Source organism: Rhipicephalus sanguineus, chromosome 4, assembly GCF_013339695.2.
Source record: "Rhipicephalus sanguineus isolate Rsan-2018 chromosome 4, BIME_Rsan_1.4, whole genome shotgun sequence".
NCBI classification, from domain to species: Eukaryota; Metazoa; Arthropoda; class Arachnida; order Ixodida; family Ixodidae; genus Rhipicephalus; species Rhipicephalus sanguineus.
This window is the reverse complement of record NC_051179.1, coordinates 92155306-92174514: the sequence shown is the minus strand read 5'-3', so window position 1 is coordinate 92174514 and position 19209 is coordinate 92155306. Positions and strand designations below refer to the sequence as shown.

Here is a 19209-nt window from a genome sequence, read left to right as displayed (position 1 = left end):
ACTCCAATCTCCGAGAGCATTGTCCGGAAATATCTTTGTTCCAGACCACGCACGTCCTAAGTAGATGACGCGCGTCCGCTGCAGACGCAGGAGCTGGGCAGTTGGCAAATTGAAGATGCTATTCTCGTGGTAGCTCCCAACGCACAGAAAGGTGGCTGGTGTGAGGGCCTGTTGCCATGGAGGAAAAAATAATGAGGAAGGAGCTCGCCTAGCGTTCACAGGCTTGTAGTGGTTGGATACTTGTAGTGGTTGGATTCAGTGACGCCAAACGAGCACTAAGCAAAAGAAGCGAATAAGAAAAAAAATCTCATCTAGCAGACAAAGGAGGACAGTGGGCAAAAAAATAAATAAAAAGAAACTGCCAATGTCACCTTTATATGGGTTTCGCTTCTGTACGCGTGATGCCACCTTTTCGGCTCACATGACGTCTTTCGTAACTTGCCTCTTGGTTTTGAATTGAACAATAGAAGTAGCGCGTTGCGTCGTCGTCTTCTGACCCAGTACGTCGATCCAGTTGGCGGCATAGACCATACTTTATAGCAATTGTAACAGGTGACCCTATTTTGCCGAGGTTGCGGGAACGTACCTGTGGAGAGAACGAAACAATAGCCGCGATAAGTCTCATCACATGCTTGCTGCCATTGTTGGCTCGCCGAGGTTTTGTCGTTAGCTTTTCCATCATCAAATTTGCAGCCAGGCCGGCCAAGCGCTAGCTGCACCGGCAGCTGGTCAATGGGGTTGAGATTAAAGAGACACTAAAGTGAAACACTCAACTAGGACGGGGAGGTCAAACACCAAGGACGACGCAACGAGCCATGGAAATAAAACGATAGGTGTAACCTTAACGGACAAGAAGAGAGCCGAGCGAGTCAGGGAACATTAAGGACATCTTAGTCGAAATCAAGAAGCGGACGTGGGTAGGGCATGTAGTGGTAGGCAAGCTAACCGATGGTCATTAGGAGTAACAGATTGGATTCCAAGAGAAGGCAAGCGCGCGATGGGAAGGTAGGACGCTGAAAGAATGAACCAGTCAAATGAACGAAGGACAACGTACAGAAGTGGCTCACACAACTTGTACGTGTCACTCCTCTCTTTTGACCTTCGTCCTTTTGACTGGTTAATTCATTCAGTGTTATGTACCAACTGACCCAGACTTCTATTTGAACTGCCGGGGAGGCATAAGGTTAGGTGGGCAGATAAGATAAAGAAGTTTGCGGGGATAACGTGGTTGCAGCAAGCACAGTACCGGGTTGATTGGCGGAACATAGAAGAGGCTTTTGCCCTGCTGTGGACGCAGTCAGGCTGATGACGAGGATGATGCAAATGAAACACTATATAAGTGCGTATTTCATAAATGGCTAAGCGGCCAGAGGCCATCCTAAGACTCATTCTAATCCTGATGAAACCGGCAAAATAGCGTTGCCAAGACGCCATCGAATAGATGCAGGCTACTATTCTGCCCAAATAAGATGGTGGCTGAGCAGAATACCTAAAAACTCTCTGAAAATCTTGTATGCACACAGGAAGACGTATTCATAATATTTAATGCGCTTAATGTAGGCTACATCTATCTATCTATCTATCTATCTATCTATCTATCTATCTATCTATCTATCTATCTATCTATCTATCTATCTATCTATCTATCTATCTATCTATCTATCTATCTATCTATCTATCTATCTATCTATCTATCTATCTATCTATCTATCTATCTATCTATCTATCTATCTATCTATCTATCTATCTATCTATCTATCTATCTATCTATCTATCTATCTATCTATCTATCTATCTATCTATCTATCTATCTATCTATCTATCTATCTATCTATCTATCTATCTATCTATCTATCTATCTATCTATCTATCTATCTATCTATCTATCTATCTATCTATCTATCTATCTATCTATCTATCTATCTATCTATCTATCTATCTATCTATCTATCTATCTATCTATCTATCTATTGTCGCCTCCTTGGTATATACCACAATTGGCATAGGAGGGTATGAGCGTATGAGGAGCATGACTGCCGTGTGATGACATGGATAACATAACATGCCTGTTGCGTACCTCAAGAATCCCTTTCCCGCAGCCACGTGTAGCGCATACGAGCACTTCACGACCCATGGTATGCGGGTTTACGCCACAGGTGATTCACAATATATATCAACCCCGGACAGCGAAAATAGACATTGAAAGGCACTTTGCTTGGATTAAACAAGAGAAACACAGCACGTGTTATAGTTGGCGACTTTAATGTAGCTCAATAACACATGTACTCCTACGACTGGACAAGCGTTGCTCGTCCCCGCAGGAATACGCCAAAGAACGCTTCTTGCACCTCGTTTCGATGAAGGTGGCGTCTGGGCTGCAAACTGAGTGCCGGCGTTACGTCTGACAGTGAGTTACCCTTTTTTATTTTTCATTTATTGATTTATTTACAACAATAATGTTGCGGGAGACCAGGGGAAGAAACCTGAACAATCAGCTTGAGGGTGTCCTGGCCACCCTACACGTATGTCAGCGTAAACGGTGGCCAGAAACAACAACTACAACGCACACATAATATATCGCACATGGCTCATTTCCATGCAAGAAGGAAGCGCGCTTGCGTAGACAACATAAAGAAACTCAAAAACGCTTCCTTTGAGAACACAATGAAAACGAAAAGAAATAGAGGACGACGTCTTGAAAGCAAGTTCATGGCAAGAATACTGTGGTATACAGTCTTCGAAGTTCTTTAAATGAGCTTTCTGTAATGTTAAAAAGCTGCTCTTTACTAATTCTGTTTAACAGTGCTGGTAGCGTGTACCGAAGCATTTGTTTACCGTAATTAGTGCGACATTTCCTAATTTGTCATTCCTATGGTTTGCGTATATTGTACTTTATTAAGGTGGCCTGCAATCCTGCTAGAGTTTGTAGAGTGCTATTTTTTTTCTTCATTAAACTAGATTTATACTGGCGACATAGGTTATAGTTAAAGATGTACTTTACCGGGGCAATGTTGTGTCTTATAAAGAGACCACTGGTGTGTGAGAGGTATGAAACCTTGCATGCTAATCGGACCACACGTTTCTGTAATACTGCGAGCTTGTCAATGTTTTCTTTTGTGGTAGTACGCCAGACTAGCAGTCCATAATTAAGTACCGGTACGAAAAGAGCGTTATACAGAAGCATATTGATGCTTGTAGGGCATTCGAAAGAAACGCGGCGCATCGCACCTCTTCTACTGGATAATTTACTAATTAGGTTGCTTATGTGGTCATCCCATGTCATGTGTTCATTGAAATAGAGGCCTAAAGTTTTTATTGATGGTACGAACTCAATTTCTGCGTTATTTAATATTATAGGTGCTAGTTGAACGGTCGCGTTCCGCGGTCGAAACAAGATTGCCTTAGTTTTGCTAATGTTAATTTTTAAGTGGTGTTGAGTTGTTCAGTAATTTATTTTCGATAGCGCTTCGTTACCTCTATTAACGAAGTCCATTTCTGAGCTTCCTGAAAAAAATAAACTGGTGTCATCTGCGTACATAATGAATTTGGCTGTATCATAAATCGTCGGAATTTCGTTGATATAAAGTAAAAATAAAAATGGTCCCAGGATACTTCCCTGGGGAACACCACATCTGACCGGTTTTTCGTCTAATCTTTCTCCTGCAACAATTACAGACTGACTTCTATGTTTTAAATATGACGAAATTAAAGAGTGTGCTATGCCTCTAATGCCATAAGATTCCAGTTTTCTCAACAAAATGCTATGGTTAACAAAGTCGAATGCCTTTGAAAAATGCAAGAATATACCCAGTACCATTTCTTCACATTCAAATTTCTCTAATATAATTTCTTTCTGTTCAAGCAGGGCAAGCTCAGTAGACTTCTTCTTACGGAAACCATAATGCGCAGGATGCATAAGATTATGGCGGTTTACAAAAAATGACAAGCGCTCTAAAATTAATTTTTCAGAACCTTTCGAAAATACTGGTAATATGGATATCGGCCTGTAGTTGCTTATTTCATTTTTACCCCCTTTTTGAATATCGCTGTCACTTTCGCGGTGTGCATATCACGTGGAAATATTCCTAATGACAAACTTAGGTTAAATATGTGTGTTAGAAATGGTGCCAGAATGTCTATTACATATTTCACTGGTTGTACTTGAATGCCCGGCACATCAGTGGCTTTACTGTTGCTTAATGCCATAAAAGGCGAGATAACTTCATTGTCAGACACCGGTGTAAGAAATATTGTGTGTTGAGTGTAAGAATTCGCATAAGTAAAGTCTGGATCATTATCTAAGGAATGACCGAGAGAAAGAAAAAAGTCATTGAATCTGCTTGCCAAATCACGACCTGTTAATTCTACGCCGTTCTGCAATATCTTGATTGTTTGTTCTAGTGATTTGCCAAGCATTGTATTTAGACTCTTCCATATCTTAGCTGACCGTCCCGCAGTCATATTAAATTGGTGTAGTAGGTATTCATTTTTAACCCTTCGTAGCTGCTTTGTAACAGAGTTTCTAAACTCCTTAAACGCTTTAAGAGCCTCAGGGTTTTTACTTTTGATGAATGCCTTATATAATCGGTCTCGTTTTTTGATTTGGTTGAGTAATTCTTTTGTCATCCAAGGTTTCCTGCATTTTTTGGCACGTCTGCACGTTTTTAAGGGGAATGAATAATGGTAGGCTTTAAGAAATATACCTAGAAATGCCTCATATGCGGTGTCTGGATTACATTCTGCTAGCACGACACTCAAGTTTGTTTGTAGTAGCTTTGCTTTAAAGAGAGACAGTGTTTCGGCATTGATAGATCTATAAAAAAGTGGTGGTGGGGGGGCGCGTAGATAGGTTCACGGTATGACTTGTAGAAACAAATATGGGCAAATGATCACTGATGGCCCGAATAATAGCGCCAGAGCGTATAAACCGTTGTTCTAAATTAGTTATGTACAGGCCTATGATAGTCGTCAAGGTATTTGTAAACCTTAGAGGTGTCATTGTAACATTCTCTAATGAATGAGTATTCAAAAGAGGCATGAATTGCCGTGTTGTACTATTTACATCCAACATGTTTATGTTGAAATCTCCCCCTAAAATCAAATGGTATCGGTTCACGTTAACAAACTCAAGGAACGATTCTAAGAACGAAAAAAAAAATAGAGAGCAACCACTGGCGGGAGGGCGATAGCATACACAGAATACTTGTGCACGAGACTTCACTGTGAGCACTTCATAATTGGGAGTTACAATACAAAAACCTGAAAGTATTTCCGAGTCCAAGTCATTTGACAGCAGCATAGACACACCACCACCAAGCTTTTCGGATCGATTCATATAATACGACTTTACATGGGAAGAGTGTAGACGTCATGTACCGAAACAAACCACGTCTCAGCGAACATAACTACATTAAATAGCCCTGGAGAATCGCCAAAAAACAGTCAAGTTCTTCACGCTTATCACGGCCCGATTGAAGGTTGAAGTGAATACAGTTCAAGAACGGCTTACCATCATTCGCGATAAAATTGTTCAACTCTGATAAGCTTATCGGTTCAGAAAGAAGGGAGCTCATAACTGATGAATAAAGCAAAAAGCAAAAGTTTCGATAAAGGTGGCGTCTGGGCTGTAAACTGAGGGCCGGTGTTACGTCTGACAGTGAGTTACCCTTTAGAAGCAGTCATAGCCGTGCGCAGGGTTCCCCTTCAGGGGGGGGGGGGAGGCGAAGGCGGGCGAAGGTTCATCGCAGCGCCCCCTCTCCCTATTAACTCAATGTATGGGGCAGACATTGCGCCCCCGTCTCCCTCTTAGTTGACTAGGGGGGGGGGGGGGGGCTCCCCCCCGCGCTCGCCTATGGAAGCAGTGTAGTCAACGTGCATGGTAAGTCCACAATATGCACACAACTACTCAAATTACACAGACGTCGATCCATCTTGTAACACTTGGCTCAAAGACCGGCATAAGCGGCTACTCGCTGACTGTATCGCGTGAAATCGATTCCCACAATGCCTGGGATCTGCTGCAATGTTTAGGAGCGGTTATAAAGGTATAAGTTCAGCTGTGGACGGAAATATACCGGTCAAATGGGCCGATGTTTCAAGGGCGGGCTACGCGAGTGCATGTTAAATGCGCGTGAAAAGTTTGTAAAGCACTTACGCGACCATTGCCTTAGATGTGGTGACAAACCGGATTTTCAGGGAAGCAGCTTTCTAAAAACTGCAAATAACACATTGGAAAGAGAAATATTACATGAATTTTTCATGAACAGAACTAGTGACATTTCTGTCAGTGAACCATCTATCATTCTCTCAAAAGACAAGCTGGTGTTTTTGGAAGGTCTTGTGGTAGTCGAGCCTGAGTCATGCTTTCACAGGTGTAGGCAATATTTGTAAATCGCCTAAGGCCCGTAAACTTCTGTAAGACAGAGCGTTGACATTTTCATTGTGGCTTCTATTCTTTCGCCATTCTCCTCCGCGATGACACGTTTCGCGTAGAATTTGTTCGAGCATGTCGTCTCTATGCTTCTCAAAAATAGACAGTTCATTTTTCACCTTAATCATTAGTCTTTATCGCGGTTGATTTCATGGAAGCGCGTGTACGCGGCCTTCTTTTAAAGATGCCGTGCAAATTTGCTTACCGGACTTGTTCTCGCTCTTCGTAAGGTAGTGTGTCTACAACAGTGAAAGCTTATGACTGGCCACGTGCATTCATTTGTACAGATATTGGTGTTTCTTTTCGATCGTAGTGGTTTTATGCCAGTGCTGTTCGGTTAATGTCATATATGGCACTGATATAAATTATGTGCGGCTATATATGAGTATACCTACATGTGTGCATATGTGACCGCTCTTTGCCATATATGGATGTAAATAGGGCCATATATGGTGCGGTCGGCCCATATATGGCGCCAAATACAGTCATAGATGGCACGGCTGGCCCATATATGGAGTCAAATGCAGCCATATAGTGGCGGGCAGTGGCGTAGCCAGAATTTTTTTCCTGAGAGAAGGGTCGGAGGGGAACTTCAAGCAACCCTTATGTATGTTTGCATGTGCATTTGTATATGTGCGTGTATATATAGACATGCAAAATTGAAAGATGTGGGGGGTGAGGGGTGGTTTACCCTCAACTTCCCGACATTGGTGGTGGGTGAAATTGTACACTCGGCGTTTGCGACCTGCCATGGTAGCTTAGCGACAATGGCGTTACGCTGACAAGCGCGAGAACGCGGGTTCGATTCCCCGACACGGTGACCGGATTTCGATGGGCACTTTGTGTAGCTACATTTAAGTTCACGAAAAAAAAACACCACTTAATGATGGAAATTAATCTTGAGTTCCCCAACGTGGCGTGACCCATAGTTTTATATTGGTTGTGGCACGGTAAACCCCGGAATTGTCCTTTTAAAGCTCGTTTCCTGAATAAAAAGCTTCAGTTGGTATGGTATACTGCTGTTTGTGTGTGTTCGTTTTCTTTCTTTTAGTAAAGTCTTTTACGCTGGTTATCCCTGCAAAAGTATCGCTTCTTAAATTTTGCTCGAAAACCCCAACGTCCGTAGACCGGTGTGACGTCACAGACTTACAGTTATCTATTTGTTGTTTTTTTTTTCGCATTTTGTTCGCGTTGGCTCCACAAAACTTTCAGAAACTCGTTACATTGGGTCTCTGGCTCCCGTACAATATACTTGTATAACAATTTTACCAATAAATAATCACATAGGCCCTAGCTTATGTCAGATTCTACGACATCACATCGAGCTGTAGCGTGAACTTCATATTCTAAGAAATTCTCGGAGCAAACTATGCAATGACGAAGAAGACGAACAGGAGGGGCTGTTGTCGTTTTGTTCTCTGGTGTTTATAGAAAGATAAGAACATAACTATAACAATAGCGAGAATTTCACTCTGGAAGCTCGGCGTGCATGCTGTTGTCTGTGTTATTTATCTATCATCGGGCAGTTCGCGCCGCGAAATTCTTCGTACATGACTCACTGCCAACTATAGCTCCAACCAAATAATTCTGTGGGAACATCCTAGCAGCATTGCCCGCTGGTCTTTGCGCTTTGCGTATTTTTTATTGCTTACCAAGCACCTCCTCTAGAAAAGATTTTTTTTGTTGTATTGCGGAATGCGAAGTGAAATCGTTTTTCTCTTCGGTGCATTTTTAAGTGTAGCTTGTTTTTAAATGAATGTGCGGGAATAAGAGATTCCGGACCCGCCCATACTCACAACGACCTCTTACGCTACAATTGCTCACAAATGAAATTGCAGTCAGTGCTGGACATATCAGCGAAGGCTAGCGCTAATATGATATTAAAAAGCCACAATCCTGCCGTAAGGGCAAAACTACGACAGCAACAAATTGGAATGTTATACGAAGTAAGGTTAGCAGCTAACGCCTATAGCGTCCACCCGCCACGGCTGTGTAGTGGTTATGGTGCTTGACTGCTGATACACAGGTCGCGGGATCGAATCCCGGCCGCGGTGGCGGCATTTTCGATGGAGGCGAAAATGCTAGAGGCCTGTGCGCTTAGATTTTGGGTGGACGTTAAAGAAACCAAGGTCGTAGAAATCAATCCGGAGTCCCTCTCTACGGCTTGCCTCATAATCATATCGTGGTTTTGGCACGTAAAACCATAGCAGTTATTAACAACTCTAACGAGTGCTGTACTGTCAGCTAGTTTTACTTAAAGAACAGCGTCTATGCGTCTTTGTGTCTTGACCCATGCTCAAAAGGAACGCCGATTGACGTCACGTGCCCACAGGCAAATGCTGGAAAGCACATTGCACTACCGCGTCAAACCACCCGTGCGTCACTGAATACGCTCTTCTTCTCGATGTAAAATGCTTCGACAAGTCCACGTTCTTTCTTATGGAGGCTCTTTAATAGCACTTGGGACGCTGATAGTCTTAAATGGCTCACAGCCGACTCGTGCTTTCCTTCGAGCAGGCCTGGCAGGGATCAGAACGATGGGCGCTTTTCTTTAAAGATCGCGGAGGGGGGGGGATCTGCTTTATTGTTATACAGTCGAAACCCGCGATAACGAAATCCCAAGGGAACGAAATTCTCCCCGCAACGAAATATTTTCGGAACACCGGCGAACGCCCATAGGAGTCAATGCATTTCTTAACTCGCGACTACGAAAGATATTCGTACCGCAGTCCCTCATTAACGAAATTTTTGAAACACGAGTGCGCAAATAATCTACTCTCGCAACATTAACTACATTCGAAAACTGCTGAAATGCATTCGTGCTACACTTAAATTGTGCAAAACTATCGCTACAGCGCACTTGAGAAGCAGCCGCCATCATTGTTTACAAAAAAGACGTAAAGCTGGCGACGATGATGATGATGATGGCTTGCCGAATCATCTGCTCGTTATCGCGGACTACGTAGCCAAATCCACATTCCTCATGGAGTTTCGTTCGTTCGCTTGGCTCTGTGCTTGGCTTTGTCAGCTTTGCGCGCACATGGCCGCGTGTGTGGAGCCATTTGTGGAGCGTTTGCTTGGTCGCTTGGTGCAACGTGAACTGTATGTTGCGATTGCTTCGTCCGATTTCGCTGCCTGCGAAGATGCCGCCTCCAACGAAAAAGCGGAAGTTCATCACGCTGGAAGATAAGGCTGCAATCATCAGTGAGGTGGAAAAGGGCAGGAAAAAAATGGACATCGCCGAAGAATTCGCCGCATTCTCGTGCCAACGAAATTCCTGCAAGAGCGAAATTTTGTGCTTTCCCCGCCGATTTCGTTATTGCGGTTTTCAACTGTAATAACTGTACTTAAACAAGGGACTGTTCTCGGGGTTCTGTTTTGAGCACGGGCAAAGACGAGTGTAAGGGTTTCTCAGCAAATAAAATTTGTTGGTCGTACAGCGCTCGTGTCATGCTCTTTCTAGGATGCGCTCCCTTTCTTTACAGGGTGTTTCAAGCAATGTGTCCGAAAACACGAAAAAGTAAGGGAAATGCAGTACTTGCACGCTGCCTTCAAAACTGCTTGTTTTAACATGAAAGTGTTTTATGCCGGGGTCCACCACGGCTCCACTGACGCATTTCCGTCACGGATATGACGTTGTAAAATATAGAGACTAACATATGGCAAAAAAACAAGAAAAAGTTCCGTCACCTAGAATCGAACTTGCGACCTCTCGATTTCCAGCGCGCAGCGCGAAACGACTCCGCCACAAACGGCACGTTCTTCATCATACTAACGGCGTGCTATTTATATACACCATTTGCCAGTGGCGGTACTCAGAGATCAGGGCACATCAGCGTGTTTTCGTTATCACTAGCGAGATGCCGCGAAGGGCTCGAAGAGCGCGCTTTAAATGTCGTCGCCCCGCGCGTTGAGATGAGCGCGTGTCTCTACAGGGCGTGGTCGCTCCTGCGCGCGCGCTTATCTTGTACGTCTTGCGCTCTCACCGCAAGTTTGCGTTCAATTAGTTACAGAGAGCACGAAGGTCATTTCGCTCACTGCAGCGGCCGCTTTTGCGAAAGGAGCGCGCTGCTCACAAACAAATAAGTTACAACTGTGACAGTTCGCGCTCATCCTGTGTATACTTGTGCGTTCGTTTCGTGCGTCCTCCTTTGTATTTGACCAGCGAGCTTTAACTGTCGAGCTGTGACAGTTGTTCGCGCTCATCCTGTGTATGTTCGTTCCGTGCGTCCTTTCTGCTTGAGCAACGCGTTGGAAGTTTCGAACTGCTTGCCGTTCTTCGCTTGACATTACAACTTGTTGCTATATAGCATTCATTCCTTCGCCCTCGGGGCGAAACAATGCACAACAAACGCTCAACTACGTCTGTGAAGACACGTTTTACTTTCGTGTTATACCGATTCCTATGAGAGAGGGATCAACCATGTTTTTTTCTGCGGCAGCAGACATACTAACATGACTGCAGACATGAATAAAGTCAATAATGAAAGAAAATAGGCTAACTTTATTTTATGGAGGCAGGCGGTTGGGTGAAGTGGGACAATTGGAGCCCTTCCTGCGAAGAGCCCATTGCCGCTCTGAGGAAGGAAGAAAAGGGAAAGGGAGAAGGTAGGGAGGTTATCTAGAATGACTTCCGGTTGGCTACCCTACACGGGGGGAAGGGGAATAGAAAGATGAGAGAGAGAGAGAGGAGGATAGAGAAGAAGAGAGAAAAAAGGAGAGAGGCAGTGAATTCACTGCAGCATGCGGGACTGCCCCACAAGTCAGAGGCGTTCGCACAAGCCCGCCGTCTTCAAAAAGCGCAAGAGTGCCGCTTTGAGTATAGCTTTGAGATTTTCAAAGACAGTGTTGCTCAGGCGCTCAGGACACCCGCTCAAGTATTCCTCGCAGGTAGGAAAGAGGTGATAGCAACGTGATTTTCTCGACAATCTCTTTGTCACAGAGGCACATACCTATTAAAATGTCTCGCGCCTGTAAATAAACAACGCGGAATGCAAATTTTATTAATGGAACTTTGTAATTGGAAGACTCGAACGATTGACCTTACTGCAAAAGTTTAAAGGTCTATCGTTGGGAGAGTTCATAACCGCTTCCAGGCGTGCAGCAAATGACGCGCTTAGTAATTTGCGCAGCTTAATAGTTTCCGCGGCCAACAGCCCCTATAAAGATGACGGAAACAGAACCGACGAAGAGCGCAGTTATCGCACACGTAGCCGATGACAGCAGAGAACATGACAATAATGGGTCTCATCGTCGATCGCACACAAATTTCGACCCCATAAAGTTCTAAGTACACGGGCCTGAAGCATTTTAGCCTCCACCGAAAATGCGGCCGTCGCGGCCGCGATTCGATCCCGCGACCTTCGAGTCAGCAGTCGAGCACCATAACTAATTGACCAACGTGGCGGGTTTTGATAGAATATATATGACAGAGCAAGAAATTTCACTTCACATGTTTTCTGCGTGCAACAAACTACAACAGCCTTTTTTTTTTCAGGATTGAAAACCACGAAGGTTGTCAGTCCATCGTCTTGAAAGTGAAATGAAAACGTATTCTTCTGATCAATGCAGCCGACAAATCTGGAACGCGAAAGTCTCAAACATTGTTAGGTATTCGAGAAATAAGAATAAATTAACAAAAAACAGTTATTTCGAAACAGTAAGGAGAAAGCGGGCTCAACAATTCATCCTAGAGTAGCTCCACTAATGACTTCGTATCTAAAACGGACCTGTTAATTAATCATCTCAAGGCACGATCTAACGCTCAAGCACAGTACATTACAATAATTATTTACAGTACATTACATTAGCTATAGCTCGCGCTAGTTCGCGCATGCGCACGAACTTCACAGTTGCTGAAAAGCAACTGTGCAGCTTTGCACCTTTGAACAAGTGTCGGTGTCATGTGATGATGACATCATGCGACGTCGCGTTATGTGACGTCATAGTAAGATAAAACAGCGTGAGAAATATTGGCCATCTGTGACGTCATACGGTGACGTCACAACGTGATGATGATATTTCGACGCCGACGCCGCCGGTCTCTTTTCTCGTTTGATGAGGCATCAGAGGCATTAATAGTCATTTTCTGAACTTTCGGCTGTACATCAGCCTTGTAAGCTCTTAAATAATAAAAAAGTTATTTCTCTTGAAAAGTGTTGGCAGCCACTTTTGAAGAGAAAGAAATTTTTAGTGTTTAAGAGCTTACAGTTATCTTTCTTCTCTGTTACCGTAATCTCTACTTGACAGACAAATGTAATGCGTGCGATGCAAGGGCAAACACTGGGCCACACACTAGGGGAGTGCTCGAGCTTAGACGACAAAGCACACAGAAACTACGAGGATGCAGTCTCGAACCGCAGGGCGCGCTGGGAGGTGGCTCTGCTCAACTCCGCATTAGAACAACTAAGGGCTGTCCAGCGAGCCGAGAAAGCCGCCCGAGCCCAAGGGCTCGAGACCGATGCCAAGGCAGGGGCTGAGGCCTGCCCCGAGTAAACTTCGCTGGACTTCATAAGTAAAGAAGCTTTACCATCATCATCTTGAAAAGTGGCCAAACATAACCACACGAATGCGTTGGCGGGCTAGTTGGTGAGAATCCATATTGCTTTTTTTTAGCGCAAAAAACGGCACCAGAAGACGGAACACAGCGTTCCGTCTTCTTTCTTGTGGTGTCGTTTTTTGCGCTAAGAAAAGCAATATGGATAACCGCACGAAACTGGGAAAGAACATTACTTCAGTAAACAACATTTTTCGCACTAAGCATGTAATGCGAGTGTTCCGCCACTAGTCCAGCGGTGTCGGAAATAACATCGCGATTTTCAAGAAAGACAGGATGCTAAATGAGTGCGTAGTTAACATATTGAACTGTGCGTCGTGCAATTCGAGTTAATGCCGTTGTATAAAGGGCACGGTTATAGAATAAATGGATATAAGAATTACTGCGCCTAAAGACAAGTTTGCGCTGGTTTTTCCTTCATTTCTGTTCGCACTGTCTTTCTATCTTAAGGGCATTTCTCAATGCTTGGAAAACCAACGTAGAAATGCAAATGCTCTGACCGTTCTTATATGCCACAATTATGAACACACCATCTTCACCGCTGCTTCTGCATAAAAAACTGACCTATTATGATATTAAATGTCACAGCATCAAACGACCTGTACCCAACGTTTTTGAAAAAAAAAATGACAAGAGTCTACGTATTCTCAACGAAAAAAAATATTAAGGCTGCCTATTTAGGTTTTCTTGTTAGTAACGTATGCTGCTTTTCTGCATGGGTGTAGGGCTAACTAAATCATTTAAAGATGGAACAACTTCGGGCACGACAAGATAAACGCTCCCAATGGATACGAATTGGACACTCAACTGTTGCCACAGCGGGCCACATAAATGTTCATGCGCTTCTAGAAATAAGTGCCATTTCTGCAAAACGTAAAGTTATTTCTGGCAGAAATTAATTGGCAGAGTTAATCGCGGAAATTGCGGGCGCGCTGCTTTCGCGAATAGGCAACGCTAAAAAATTGTGATGACGGTTGAAATGTCTGACTATACAGTCCGCGAATTAAATTATCTAGTGAAAGATAAGATGCCCCAGTTCAACTTTCCCCCTTTACGAACAGCATGGTGCATTATTATTATTATTATTATTATTATTATTATTATTATTATTATTATTATTATTATTATTATTATTATTATTATTATTATTTTGCGAATAGCATCGTGATTCTTTCTTTCTTTAGGTCGAAGAGAAGAACGCTTATTATCGAACGATCAACGGACATAAACAAACCGCCGCATTTGCTTTTCTGTAAGAAACACGATAACGACGCAAATGAAAGAAGCAAGGGAAAAATATGCCCTGCACGGCTATTCCCGGGAAGGGCCAGCTTTCAGTTAAGGATATTATAAGCTAGATGAGAAAAAGATCATGAAAGAACACTTTGGAAAATATGCTTATTGACTTTCGCGCGCGCGCAGGCCACGTAAACGCTGGTAGAAGGTGCATGTACGTCAACAACAATGAAGCCTGGTGTATTGTTATGGTGTCTGAGCTTACGCTCGTTCTAGACGGTACGATGCGTCATATAGTCTCTGACGGTGTTTTTATAGTTCTTCTTTCTGGCTTCGTTGTAGCTATATCGGCCTTTAAACGATAAATTCGTTCCTCACATTCGCGGTCTGCGCAGGTTCCCCTGCTTTCGATGTCGCAGTTACGTTCGAACCGTTTTTTCTCAAAATCGACTTACGTCTGCGAGCTTGTACGCAGCCGAGCAAAAGGGTCGCAAACAGGGCAACCAATCATCCTATGCGCGCAGATATACTGACAAAAAACACGCGCTTCACGGAAATAGAAATTTCCGACAGAAAGCCACGCAGGCTCTTCCGCAATACCCGTACGGGTACCCGCCGTGGTGGTCTAGTAGTTATGGCACTCGAATGCTAATCCGCAGGTCGCCGGTCGAAACCCGGCCGCGGCGGCCGCATTTCGATGGAAGCGAAATGCTATAGGGGCCCGTGTGCTTAGACTTAGGTGCACGTTGAATAACTCCAGGTGGTCGAAATTTCCGGAACCCCCCCCCCCCCCCACTACGGCGTCACTCAGAATCATGTCGTGGTTTTTGGACGTAAACCCCGATAGTTATTGCTATTACCTGTACAGGTGATCGGCTTTAGTAGCTTACGATTTCAACAACGCCACGCGATCGTCTTCCGTTGTTTTAAGGTTACGTTAAAGGGGAAGGTTTAGCTGAGCTGGATTGGTCAGTTCCACCTTCCTCTCATTTAGTGTCGCGGTTAGCGGAGTCTTGGAAATACAGAAAAAAATGTGGTTATCGATAGTACACGAGCTTGACGTTGTCTTTCCAGCTGCCCTCGACTTCGGGCTTAATAGCCGACTTCGGGCTTCGGGATATTCGGGCTATGTAAAGCAAAAAAGGTTTTCTGAATAAGTGAGCTCTACTTAAGGTTCCAAAGGAGCAGGAGAATAAATCTTACAGTGAGTTCCGAAATTTTCTGAAGGAAGTTAGCGCTTCTGAAGATACTTTGGAATCTATGTCTTCAACACGTGAAGAATCAAGGGGAGACTGATGGAAGCTTAGATGCTTTGGAAGCGTCGTCAAACAAAAAGGGTGCCGCCGGAACGAACACTACGACAGGAAGACTCGTTTCTGTCAGGGCAATAGGGTTGCTGTCCTGGCACGGAAGAGGCCTCTCGTAGAAACGTTAACCTTTGCGATATCTCTCGTTCAACCACTGTCGAATTTCCATCGTCACGCAAACATGTCTTTTGGTTCGATATACTCTGTAAGGTATAACGCACGAGATTTGGCTGGCCACTTGCCTGTTGCCCTGCAGGGAGACACAAGACTAACTTTTCTGCTCCTTTCCTCACACGCGGGAGAAGTCAGTCCCAGGATCGACCAGACTTATTCAATGATGCGAGTTGCTAAAAGCCCCGAAGGCTCCATATATCGAAATCAGCAAACGCCATTTGGCAGAAATCGCGGACGCCTGCTGATTGTCGCGTCACTTGTCGGCGAAAAGATAAACTAATAAATGATACTTTTGTGTGTTGTGTTCACAAACAACGAGCGGTGCCTCGTTGATGGAGTGAGCGGTGTGTTTGCGTTTTCGGCTTATATTTTGCAGATGATGCTGCGGCCATGTAACTCTTCGACCTTTCGTGGGAATACTTCTCCTAATTCTTGCCGCGGCGATTCGCGCAATGGCAGCGAAGACATCAGCGATCGTGGCGACGCAGTGTGTTTTCTTTCATTGCTTCCAGGTGGTGCGTTGGTTCGCCAACCTCCGCAAGTTTGTCCATGAGCATGTCCGGGCTCTGCGAAGGAATTTCGCAACCGGAGTGATTGAATAACTGTGGGATTTACGTCATATGCTACTAACTGTACTCGTGGCACAGATCTCAATGTTGGGCGCATACCAGGCCCGTAGACAGGGGCGAGGGGGGCTGCCCCCTCCCCGGGAATTTTGATGGAAGGGGGGGGGGGGTGTTTTACCGAAAAAAAAAAAAATCCTGGCTACGGGCGTGGGGCATACCACGCTACCCTTCCGTCATTGAGCGACACGCTACGCCTTGCTATGCGTCGGACGTGCAGGAATCATAATCATCATCATCAGCCCGTCTACGCCCACTGCAGGGCAAAGGCCTCTCCCATGTTCCGCCAATCAACCCGGTCCTGTGCTTTCTGCTGCCACGTTATACCTACAAACTTCCTAATCTCATCTACCCACCTAATTTTCTGTCTCCCCCTCACGCGTTTGCTGTCTCTTGGAATCCAGTCCTCCCACGTGCAGGAATAGGTGTTAGCAATAAACCATTTCTCCCTCATCAGGTGAAAACTTCTTGACGTTCCTTTTGCCCACTTTTACCACCTTTCCTATTCGTAAGATCAATGCAATTCAAGTTCTGAAGAATTGCACACTTAGAAAATATTACATCCTGTGAGCCATGTCTTATGTTCAGAAGACACTCGTAACACATCTTTCCTTGTTACATCCTGGTCAGAAATGACATGCGCGTTAACAGCGTGACGCCGCATTCTTCACAGGAAAGCAGCGAGATTCGGGTTTTCTAGAAGGGAAGCGTAAGCAAGATGGTGCTCACGGTGAAGACGTGCAATGAAGGTTTACACTTCCTCTGTAGTGCGCCTCAACAGGCTGAACTAGCTTAAGGTTGCTTAGATATTTAGTGTGATGACAACGTGGGATCCATTTTGGGTGCATGTAATGCTTGAGCGTTTGCACTTACCTTGCGTGATGCCTGCCATTTACGTTTGAACCTGTCCTGGCACAAAGACAGCCCGCGAAAGTTGGCTTAAGAGTGTGAACTTGAAAAGTTAGTAACCTGCAGGCTATGAACAACGCCTAATGAGTAACGCATTCTATAAGTCGTTTTCGCAGGACTACACCATATAAAAAAAGAGTACCTGTAACTCGGTTTGGTGAGCCCTGACTTGCCACATTTATAACTAGAGGCCGGATTTTTAGGCACTAAAAAAGCGCTTTTTAGGCGCCAAAAATAGGCAGGCAAAACAACTTTTTAGGCCTCCAATATCGTAAATACAGGCACAGTAAATTTGTACATAGATGCAAATAAGTTCAAAGGAAGACGTGCGCGACCTCTATTTATGAGAGGAAAAAGATGCTTATTGTTAAGGTGGTACACAGGCAGCAGCTGTTGAACGTATGAAAACACTATAAAAGCCCTCAGCCTCTAATTCGTGCTCATATATCAAAATGGCGCATTAGGAGCGCAAGGAACAAAATAGGCATTTGCCTGAAATCCGGTCTCTATTTATAACTCTCTTTAAATGTTTCCGAGATTTGTAGGAATCTCCGAAACTGTTTTTTTTATTGCAGTAGCGCATTTTTGCCGTCGGCGTCGGCATCGCCGTGAGGTTCTGTATACCTCGAGGATCGTATGTTCTGTGCGCGAGTGAAAGCGTGCGAGGGCAACAGTCGATCGCGGCTCAAGCAGTGAGGAACGCGCTGGCCGCCTTTCGTTGCGTGAAACATCCAAGGAGGGGAGGGGGGGAAGGAGGGTGTTCAGCGTGGCCTTTGCAGGAACTGCGTACTTTAAGCAGCCGGTTGCAGGTGCGCGCGCCCTATCTTGACAGGGATCAGCAGGCGGCTGATGCCATTATACTGCCACGCCCACTTGTTCCTTTATTTTGATGTATTCGGGTTTGACCAGCAAGGACGGTTACCAACGCTCGACGCTGTCCGCGAAGCAGTGTTCGAGAAACTTCCCGATTGTAGCAGATCGTTTTGTTAAGATTGCGCGCCGCATGCGAATGTTCTAGCTTTGTCGAGAGATAACGCAGCCACCAGCGATATCGCTGGAAAGTTCGATAGCGCCTGTAAAAAAGAAGACGCGCTTGACCGCTTGTCAATTGATCGACGGTCGACGCTCTGTTCGCCGCTATCAGTGTATTGCTGTAGCTTTCAGTTTCTCGGCCACAAGTTCGGCCTAATAAAGAGTTTCATCTCGACGTGCTGACTGCTGCCTTCGTCGACGTCACGACCACGTGACAATGCGTGCTGAGTTCTCACCACTCAGTTTGCGTAGCAGCGATGGGCAGGACGAATGATCCCCTTTATTCCCCCTCACCTTACTGCCTTAATTGGAACACGGCGCTTAGCCGTGTACCAATTAAGGGAGGCAGAACCAAGCGCCTTTTCTCATCTCTCTCCTCTAATAAATAACCACTTATATACGAGTACATATTCGCTCGCTGCAGCGGCAGCGTCTTCTTACGCCAGTTTTGTTGACTTACGCCAAGCCGGATGCTAAAGGAGTTAGCCGCTAGCCTTACTTCGTATCACATTCCAATTTGTTGCTTTCGCGTTTATTCACCATTGCGGCGAAACTGCGACTTTTTTGTGGTTAGCGCACTCGGCTTTATAGGAACTTTGCCGAATTGGCCTAGCTTGAAATACCTGCAGCGCCCTGGAGAAAAAAGGTATTTTACTTCAAAACTTTGGCAATTGGAAAGCTGCATAGATTTGACGATGTCCTCTGACCACGACAATAATCCCCGTTGTGACTCGTCGATGACGACAACGGTCGTCTTCAAACCAATGCACGGCTGGCAGCCTCGCGAATACCCTTGGTTACCTTCAATTTGCCGGGACAACAAAACGAACGCTTCACGCCACTGTCTGCCGCAATAATAACGATAAGAATTATTGCGCAACAACTCATTTGGGCAAATCACTCGGTCTTATTTCCACGGTGGTACATATAAGGACCACTCTA

At 44.8% G+C, this 19209-nt stretch overlaps 1 long non-coding RNA gene across 1 annotated transcript in view; it reads right to left on the bottom strand.

Annotated features, from left to right (window-relative positions):
• Positions 1–222: 222 nt before the first annotated feature.
• The window catches only part of LOC119390420 (uncharacterized), a 44378-nt gene continuing 25391 nt past the window's right edge, over positions 223–19209 (bottom strand). Inside the window, exon 3 of the long non-coding RNA XR_005183313.1 lies at positions 223–586. This is a non-coding gene — a long non-coding RNA (uncharacterized LOC119390420). The remainder of the gene's footprint in view (positions 587–19209) is intronic.